This window comes from Narcine bancroftii, chromosome 7, assembly GCF_036971445.1.
Source record: "Narcine bancroftii isolate sNarBan1 chromosome 7, sNarBan1.hap1, whole genome shotgun sequence".
NCBI classification, from domain to species: domain Eukaryota; kingdom Metazoa; phylum Chordata; class Chondrichthyes; order Torpediniformes; family Narcinidae; genus Narcine; species Narcine bancroftii.
The window spans coordinates 174683652-174693963 of NC_091475.1; the positions used below are offsets into that span (position 1 = coordinate 174683652).

General features: G+C 39.0%; 1 long non-coding RNA gene across 1 annotated transcript; it reads right to left on the reverse strand.

Annotated features, from left to right (window-relative positions):
* Positions 1–5960: 5960 nt before the first annotated feature.
* LOC138740112 (uncharacterized) lies at positions 5961–7964 on the reverse strand. The gene is made up of 2 exons (XR_011342676.1): positions 7754–7964; positions 5961–6160 (listed from the first exon to the last, which is right to left on the reverse strand). It is a non-coding gene; the product is annotated as an uncharacterized lncRNA (long non-coding RNA).
* Positions 7965–10312: the final 2348 nt, after the last annotated feature.

The following is a 10312-nucleotide window of genomic DNA, read 5'->3' on the forward strand; positions in this document are numbered from 1 at the left end:
GCTGGCAATGAATGTCAGCAATCTTTGTTGAAGTACGGCAGGCAGAGCATAAAAATGACCAGCAGTGTGGAACTCAGCTGGCATGCAAACAAAGCAGACCCTTCAGGAACTTGGCTCCATTCACAGTTTTGTGTCTCAAATCTGTTAAACCAAACAAAGATTATTAAATTGCTAAATCTGGGCAAAGGTAGTGTTTCTGTGCGATTTGAATTTTATCTCAATTTATTATCTGTTGTCATCTGCTTGGGCTGTCACTTTGACCATATTAACCAATTTATAAGTCAAAGTGAGGTAGCCATTTATTGCAATGGAAAAGCAGCATCAGTTGTATTATATAATAATTATAATTAACAAAGGAACGAACCCTCATAGATGCACAGTTTTCTTGATGTGTCAACATTCTGAATTTATCCCTCTGACAAATATTGAGTAATAAAACTTCCCATTGTCCTAACATAGCATTCTGAATGAAAATTGGAAAAGAAATGGCATTGTACTTGCCATTTTATCTATTTGTATCTTTTTTGCCCCATGACCTTCGTCCATTCAACCGAAAAAATGCAGTACATCCATTTAGTTTGGAATCAGTGATGGTGTTAAATGTTTCAGAGCTAATCGCACAAAGTGAACATACAATAAAGAAATTTATAAAATGGATTTACAGAAGTAAAACAGTAGCTCCAATCAAATGGTTCATATCAACTAAAGATTACCAGTGTCCCCACAAAGGGTCTTGATTATAAAGCTTATTTCCATTTATTTCCTTTGTTTTATTTTAAGATGTAAAATAAAAGTCAATTCCATAATTTACAATGTGAGGGGAAAAAAAGTCAGATTCATGTCCAAAATAGAGGAGGATCAAAATACATTGGTCAATTTTGGATTAAGATACAGATCGTTAAAAGATTTTTCAAACCATGTTCTTACCATGGCCTAAAATGGTACTTTGTATTGTCAGGCGTGGAAGATTTAAAGAAGATAGCAAAAGGCAAAGTTCAGAATGAGGGTGGCTCTCGGGAATGAGCATCATCCACATACTGTACATTCCATTTAAAAAGCAACATGCCAGACTGGAATGTGTACTGTAGAAATAGTGCCACAATGGCACAGTGGTGCCATTCTCTTCTCTTTCACATATGTTTGCTCAGTAAATCCAATGTCATGGTAATCAGACACTGAACAAATGAAAAGCATTTGAAACAGGTGCAGATTAAAATTAAATTTTAACTAAAGGTCTTACAAACCATCAGATGGGGAAACCATAAAATTTTCAAGCACATTTGCAGATCTCAATATGGTACTCCATCTATCTGTCTCAATTTTTCAGTTTGACAAGGGTAATGATTTTACTTTAAAGTTATTTATCTCGGACTTTTTTCTATATGTCGTACTTTCCAACTCGGTTGTTAGGTATTTGTTTTCAGTAAATAACCACTTGAGTTGTGTCGGAAAATGGTGGATCTTTCACTTTCTTACCTGTTATGTTTGGTCTCTGCTCTGAGTTCTACAGTAAATACTTTTCTTTGTGAAACCTCTGCAATTTGTAGATGATATGACCCATTTCATGTTGTTTTATGCCTTGCCTTGCAAACTCACTCTGATCACTCAAAGCAGGGTACATAGAAACATAGAAACATAGAAAATAGGTGTAGGAGTAGACCATTTGGCCCTTCAAGCCTATACCACTATTCATTATGATCATGGCTGATCAGTACCCGGTTCCTGCCTTCTCCCCATACCCTCAAATCCCCTTGGCCACAAAGGCCAAATCTAACCTACACTTAAATATTGACAGGGAACCGGCCTCAACTACTTCCTGTGGCAAAGAATTCCACACATTTACCACTCTCTTGAGAGAAGTAATTTTTCCTCATCTCAGACCTAAAAAAATCCCCCTTATCCTTAAACTATGGCCCCTGGTTCTGGTTTTTCCCAGCATTGGAAACAACCTTCCTGTGTCTAGTCTGTCTAAACCCTTAAGAATTTTATGTTTCTATAAGATCCCCCCTAAATCTTCTAAATTCCAAAGAATACAAGCCTAGTCTATCCAACCTTTCTTCATATGCGAGTCCCTCCATCCCCGGTATCAGCCTAGTGAACCTTCTCTGCAACCCCTCCAAGGCAAGGATATCTTTCCTCAGATAAGGTGACCAAAACTGCCCGCAGTCGTCCAGGTGTGGTCTCACCAAGACCCTGTACAGCTGCAGCAGGATCTCCCTACTCCTGGACTCAAATCCTCTTGCTATGAATGCCAACATACCATTCGCCTTCTTCACCACATGCTGCAACTGCATGGCCACTTTCAATGACTGATGCACAGCAACACCCAAGTCTCTCTGCATCTCCCCTTTTTCTAAACAGACACCATTTAGATTATAGTCCTCTGTCCTGTTCTTACCTCCAAAGTGGATAACCTTGCATTTATCCACATTAAACTGCATCTGCCATGTCCTGGCCCACTCGCCTAACTTGTCCAAATCACCCTGCACTCTCCTAGTATCCTCCACACAGCTAACCCTGCCACCCAGCTTCATATCGTCTGCATATTTTGAGATACTGCTATCTATTCCCACATCTAAGTCATTGATATCTATCATAAACAACTTCAGCCCCAGCACTGAGCCCTGCGGTACCCCACTAGTCACTGGCTGCCATTCTGAAAAGAACCCATTTATTCCTACTCTTTGCTTCCTGTCCCTCAACTAATTCTCTATCCATCTTAATACCATACCTCCTATACCGTGCTCTTTAAGTTTATATGCTAGTCTTCTGTGTGGAACCTTATCAGACACCTTACTAAAGTCCAGGTATACCACATCCACTGGTTCTCCCCTATCCACTCTACTGGTTACATCCTCAAAAAAAACTCTATTAGATTCATCAGACATGATTTTCCCTTCACAAAACCATGCTGACTCTGTGCGATGATACCACTACTTTCCAAATGTACTGCAATTGCATCTTTAATAACTGATTCTAGCACCTTCCCTACTACCCGATGTCAGGCTAACTGGTCTGTAGTTTCCTGATTTCTCTCTCCCTAATTTCTTAAAGAGTGGGGTTATGTTGGCCACCCTTCAGTCCTCAGGAACTAATCCAGTATCCAAAGAGGTTTGAAACATTATCACCAACGCATCCACTATTTCCTGGGCTATTTCCTTCAGCACTCTCAGATGCAGACTATCTGGCCCCAGGGATTTATCCCTGCAATTTAACTAATACAATTTCTCAACTTTCAATTATTTCCTTTAGTCGCTCCATCACAAAAGATCCCCGATCCTCAATAATTTCCTGTAGATTTGTTATGTCTTCCTTGGTGAAAACAGAACTAAAATATTAATTCAAACAGTCTGCCATACTCTTGTTCCCCATGATCAACTCACCTGTTTCTGTCTGCAATGGACCCACATTTGTCTTAACTAACCTCTTTCTCTTAATGTATCTTTTACAGTCATTTTTTTATGTTCCCTGCCAGCTTCCTCTCATAATCCCTTTTATCTTTCCTAATTCATCCTTTTGTCCTCCTCTGCAGAACTCTGAATTTCTCCCAATCATCAGGGATATTATTCTTTTTGGCTAATTTGTAAGCTCCTTCTTTGGATTTGACTCTCTCGGATCTCCCTTGTTAGCCATGGATGCACTACCCTCCTCGATTTATTCTTCGTACAACTGGGATGTACATTTTCTGCACTTGCTCCAAGCTATCCTTAAATGATTGTCATTGCATTTCTACCTTTAGTCCTTTAAGTACCATTTGCCAATCTATCTTAGCCACATTTCATACCATCAAAGTTACCCCTCTTCAAGTTCAAAAGCTTTGTATCTGTATCAACTCTGTCACATTCCATCCTAATGAAGAATTCCACCATATTGTAGTCACTCTTACCCAAGGGGTTCCTCACAACAAGATCGCTAATTAACCCTTCTCTATTTCTCAATACCCAGTCTAGAATGGCTCGTTCCCTCGTTGGTTCCTCAACATGCTGATTTAGAAAGAAATCCTGCATACATTCTAAATCCTCTTCATCCTTACCCTTACCAATTTGGTTCACCCAATCTACATGTAGATTAAAGTCACCCCTTAGAACTGCCATCCCTTTGTTGCACGCATTACCAATTTCCTTCATGACTCCTTCACTAACCTCACTGCTACTGTTAGGCAGCCTGTATACTACTCCCACTAGTGTCTTCTGCCCCTTCGTGTTTCATAGCTCTACCCATATGGATTCCACATCCTCTACACTGATGTCCTTCCTTTCTATGGCATTCACCTCTTCCCTAACCAACAAGGCTACTTCACCTACTTTTCCATTCTGTTTTTCCCTCCTGAATGTCGAGTAACCCTGAATGTTGAGCTCCCAGTCATGTTCCCCTTGATGCCACGTCTCTGTGATCCCAACTATATCATAGTTATTAATAGCTATCTCCACATTCAATTCGTCCACTTTATTACAAATGCTCCTTGCATTGAGACATGAAGCCTTCAGCTTTTCTTTTGCCACACTTTTATCCCTTTTACCATTATGTAAATAAATAGCTCTTTTTGATTTCCCCCCCGCTTTTACTTGCCTGCCACTAATGCTTTTCACCTTGCTACCCTTTGCTTCTATTCTCATTTTATACCCCTCTGACTCTCTGGACTTGGTCCCATTCCCCTGCCGTTTACTTTAAACCTTCCCCAACTGTGCTACCAAACAAACCCCCAAAAACTTTGGACCTGGCCCTGCTCAGATGTAGACCGTCCTGTTTGTACCAGTCCCATCTGCCCCAGACCGATTCCAATGTTTCAAGAATCTGAAACCTTCCCTCCTACACCACCTTTCAAGCCACAAATTAATTCTAGCTATCTTGTTGTTCCTACTCTGACTAGCTCGATCCAGAGATTGTTACCTTTGAGGTCCTCCTCCTCAATTTACTTCCTAAATCTCTAAATTCATCTTGTAGGACCTCATCCCTTTTTTTTGTTATGTCGTTGGTACCGATATGGACCACGACAGCTGGCAAACACTTTGGGCAAACAGACACATTGTTCTGGTTTATGAAGTAATCACCATGTTTTTCTTTCTTCTGTCCTATACAATACTTCAATCATTTCTCAGTTCTGAATTTCATATGATGTCAAACATAAACTAGTCCTTCATCAGTAATAGCTAAGCACTTGAAGTTCCCTGTGATATTAACAATTTACCTGAGTCTGAGTGCAGACGCTGTGACTGTAGTAAAAGCACAGAAATGCTGGAGGAACCCAGCCAATCTTGTAGCGTCCATAGGAGGTAAAGATAGATCACCAACCTTTCAGGTGAGCCCTTTTTCAATGAATAAGCAAAGATCCAAGGCCCGAAAGGTTGGTGATCTATCTTTACCTCCTATGGACTCTGCAAGAGCAGCTGAGTTTCTCCAGCATTTCTGTGTGTTTTTTTAACAATTTACCCCTCTCCTGAAACTTTACATCAAACAGCTTGAGACAAGAAGTTCATTCTTTACATAACTTTACATGAAATAATGTCATTTGTCATCAACAGTAGATAAAAAGGGAACAACGAGATAAAAAGCCCTTGGTTTATACAGATAAGGTGTGTGTTGCATTGCTCATTCCTCCAGTGCCGGGTTCAACAGATTGTCAGCTACTGACAGACCTCAGCTGCCTGAATCCACCATCAGCACAGACTCTTAAAAAAAATGAGTGCCTCTGGGGAGATTTAAACAGAGATTGCAAGTACAGCATTTAAGATGAAAGGAAAATGGAGGAAATCTTTTGGTAATAGCCTAAATGATTGGTTGCTGAATTTATCTAAATTTAAACAATTAATGTAGAAGTGGTAAATTGCTTTCCTAATTTTTTAGAATCTTCCCTGGTTATCCCACAATACCTTCAAAATAAAAAAATAATTCAAGAATAAGAAGATTGCACATATGTTACTCAGTCTGAGTATGTCAAACTTCATATAATTTCCAATGAAAATTTTAAATGATTAATTTATTAATAGCAAAGTCAATCACAGAAACATGCTTTCTATTCTCTTGATGGGTCACAGTTGTTTGCTTAATGTCCAGTCATGTGACACAATTGTGCTTGGGAAATGATAATTGCTTAATCTGGTTCTCATCCCTAATGGTGTATGATAACACTTCACCCCAGGGCAGTCACGATCCACTCCAGCTAAAAATAGGAGGGGAAATTGAAATCAATTATCCTGTAGAACATAATGACTAAATCTAAATTCATAGAACATTTATATATATATGTGTGCGCGCGCGCGCGTATGTGTGTGTGTGTGTGTGTGTGTGTGTGTGTGTGTGTGTGTGTGTGTGTGTGTGTGTGTGTGTGTGTGTCCAGAATTGAATCACAGAAACACCCATTCATAATATTCACAACATACTCTATTCAAATACCATTGGTCATAGTCCACATTGTGCAATATGATTTCAGACTACGATTACCATAGCAACTGCACCAGAATGAATATTTACATGGGAAAGGTGTTCAAGATAACATTGTTATGTTTTAAGTTCTTTTAACCTTTCTTACTCCAAATATTTTACTTATTAATTTTAGACTCTTGAAAGTGAGCCTTTATCCCTGCATCTTCAAGGCTGTGTTTAGTCTGATACTCAGACAGGATTTGCAAAATGTTAAAGAAAAAAAAAGAGCAGAAGATGCAGAAGGCCAGAAGATTATAGTTGCTGTACCACATCAAGTCCATGTTCCTGTTAAACCCCTAAGTTCCTTGATTCCCCTAAAGTCTAAACATTCACCAATCTCAGCTTTTAATGTACTAAATGACGACACATTCACAGTCCTCTTGGGAAGAGAATTCTGAAAATTCCGATTCCAAAGAAAATATTCATTTGACTGCTTTAGTGAATGATTCCATCCTGTTCTTTCAAAAGATTACCCAAGACCTGGAGAAGAGGGAAAGTAACAATTATCTGTATGGGAGACATTATTCATGAAATAAACTTGTTGGCTTTAGATGTTATTTTGATGCAAATTGCCTAGGAGCATTAACTGATTTGGCTCCTTCAGTGGCTGAGTTGGGATTGCAGAGAGGGGAGAAAAAAATGAGGTACATTGGTGCTAGGCCATATTGAAGATATCAGGAGGACTTCTATCTGACCAGACTTCTCAAAGACATTGTCATTTAAAAAAATCTTCTGAAAGAGGCCTTTTGTCATCCCAGTTGTGCCAGAGGTAACAAGCTGCTTCACAACTGGGAATGCACTTTCCACAAGAGGCCAGGGTTTGCTTTGTTCAGGTAGGAATTTTCATGAGGTTGAAAAGATTTTGTCCACTCCACTGAATTTTCTTGAAATTGATGTAAAAAAGAAGGAATTCAAGCTCAATATACATCCTGCAAGTTGAGTGACCAAATTCTGTTCAATAGCTTTAATGAACCTTGATGTGGAAGATAAACCAGCTCACAAGAATGGCGCAGCTCAGACTGAGCTCATCACCTTAGCAAGTTCTGACAATTGTGTCTTCTTGCAGCCCTTCCAACAGACATGTAACCTTTAGTTTTTTTTAGGATAAAGTGTATTAAAAGGCAGCTTAAACATCCAAATATTAAAGTACCTGACTAGTGAACACCCATTAAATATAAATATTTCTTTAGTTCTTTCCAATACCATTTTCAATTCTTTCAAATTAAGTTACAAACTAAATATGAATGACACATTTGTTTATTATGATGAGCCCATTCTTGACCTTACTAGTAAAAGTGCACCATGTTCAATGAGGGAGGTAGGTACTCACAGTTCGCTATGTCGTGAGATGTGCAAAAGAAGCAGGTAGCAGGCTTGGCACTCAGGTTTCTGAGAGAGGCTTGAGTATTATTGGTGAGAGATGGAAGGTAAGCATTTTTTCTGGAGGAGGAGCAGCTCGTTGGGGTTTGGGTTGTAGATTACTTGGGATCTGGTTTTGGACAGGAACTAGAACACAAAGCAGTGGCCATTCCAGGAGATGTCTACCCTTAGCTTTGATGTCAACAATGGGAATATAGTTTATCTTGGAATGTTTATGTCTTGAGAAGGTTCCACTTACATCTGAGCTATGGACAGGTTTCACTCTTTACTAGCTGGGCAGTAACCTATTAGAAGAGGTTATCAGTCTGATATATAATTCAGCACAATTAATGCAATGAAAATCTACTTAATACATAGAACTATAAAGCAGGGAAATGGGTTATCTTGGCCCACCTCATCAATGTCACTGCAATCCCTCTCTATAAATTCTATTTTCCACCATTAAGCTCATATCTATCCATTCCATTCCTCAGTAGCACCCAGTCAGGTTTTCAACATTACAATTATATCTTCCTTTACTATCTCTGGCAACTTATTCCAAATATTCACCATACTGTGAAGAAACCACTCCTCAGATCTTCTTCAAATTTCTCCCCTCTCACCTTAAACTTATGCCCTCTATTTCTCGACTTCCCTACCCTGAGAAAAATTGACTCTGACTATCTTTCCAATTTCTGTCCCATATAATTTCATAACCCTTTCTACCCTCACCCCTCAGCTTCCTATACTCCAATGAGAATAAACTCGGCCTATCCAATCTCTGTTTATAACTTCATCTTCACAATCCAGGTAACATCTGCACACTCTTCTGTTCACTCATCATTGCGACCACATCCATCCTGTAGTGTGCAACCATAATGCTCTGGGTGCAACAAGATGCCCTAATTTGCATACTAATTTCTCTGGTCTATGAAGGGAAAAATATCAAACATCCTTTACACCAGCCCATCCACCTGTGAGTCCACTTTCCTATGGATTTTCAGCCCAAGGTCTCTCTACACATCAATGTTCTGAAGATTTCTGCCATTTACTCTCAGAATAGTTGCAGAATTTGACCTCTAAAAACATTGCTTTCACTTGCCTGGATTCATTTCCATTGGTCACTATGTCACCCAACTTTCCAGCTGGTTTTAGACAGGTGTGTAGATGCAAGAAAGATAGAGATTTATGGGTGTGAAATAGAGAAGGTTTAATTTGCTGAGTAGGTTTATATAGGTTGACACAATATTGTGGGCTGAAAGGTCAGTCCTGGGATGAGATGGTCAAGAGTCAATGTTGTTCTATATCCTGCTGTATCCACATGTTAGAGCCAAAGGTTCAGATACAGTCACGGCCAGCTTTACTTTACATTCAGAATGTTCACAACCAGGAGGAAGAGGATCTAAACCATTGTTCTGTCATGCAATGAGCATGTGGATATGTTGAGTGATTGATTGGGGTGGCAACAAAGTAGTTATCTTTCACTGATGAACAGCAATTACAGGTAACTCTATGGCAATTGGCACTTCTTATGGAAGCAATGACTCTGAGCAACTCCAGCACTAAAATGAGTGAATTGGTTTTACTCTCTGCAGTTCCACATGGGACTGTGCAGGCATTTCACCATGAATGGATCTTTCAAAAGTGGGCTCATAATGTGAAAAGATTTGTCGACGAAATGGTAACATTCACTCTGCTTGTGGGAAAATGTGCTTGTGAGATACAAGGGATATATATACAAGAAAAGATGGTGAATCATCTTATAACATAGCAAACACAGACATTGAAAAGAAACTGCATAAATACAGTATACCTCTGTTTTTTGGGTGTCCCAGTTGAATAAATGTTAATAGATGTCACTATAAAAGTAAAGATAAAATTCAACAGTTAATAAACATCAGTTGAGCTTAATTGGTTCTGGAGGGAAGAGTTTGGGAGGGAAATGAACCCCAATCTTAAAGCCATGGTTGCATCTTTTGCCACAAACTACACTGTAGTAGGAGCAAAAATATAGCTGCTGGAGCTGGACTCCGTGGGTCCAGAAGTAGCCTTGGGAAGAAATGCTAAACTCTTGGACAGAAATTTTCTCAGCTTTATTCAATTCTTGGTTGCTATCATGATATAAATTATTTATTTTCTACACGGGGTTTGACTGGGTATGTGTTAACTGCTTAGTTACAGTACTTAAATATCATATAAGCCTATCAGTAATGACCTTGAATTAGCACAAAATATCTTATAAATCCATGCTATTATTCTTAATTCTATTTTTAAAGTGATGCCACATATCACAGTTAAACACAAATTAATTTTTAAATATATTTTGCAAAGCTGATTCTTCTGCGCACCTTCTGAGTAGCCTTTTACTGTGGACTGGTGAACATAAGAATAGGGTGAAGACTGTCCAACTTCTCACATTTCAGAGATAGTACTCTTTTGATAGAATTAAAATGAAGTGCCAGAATTAAGAGAGGAAGATGCCAACTCATTACCCTCACTATACATTCTGGACTTATACCTGCAGAATGAC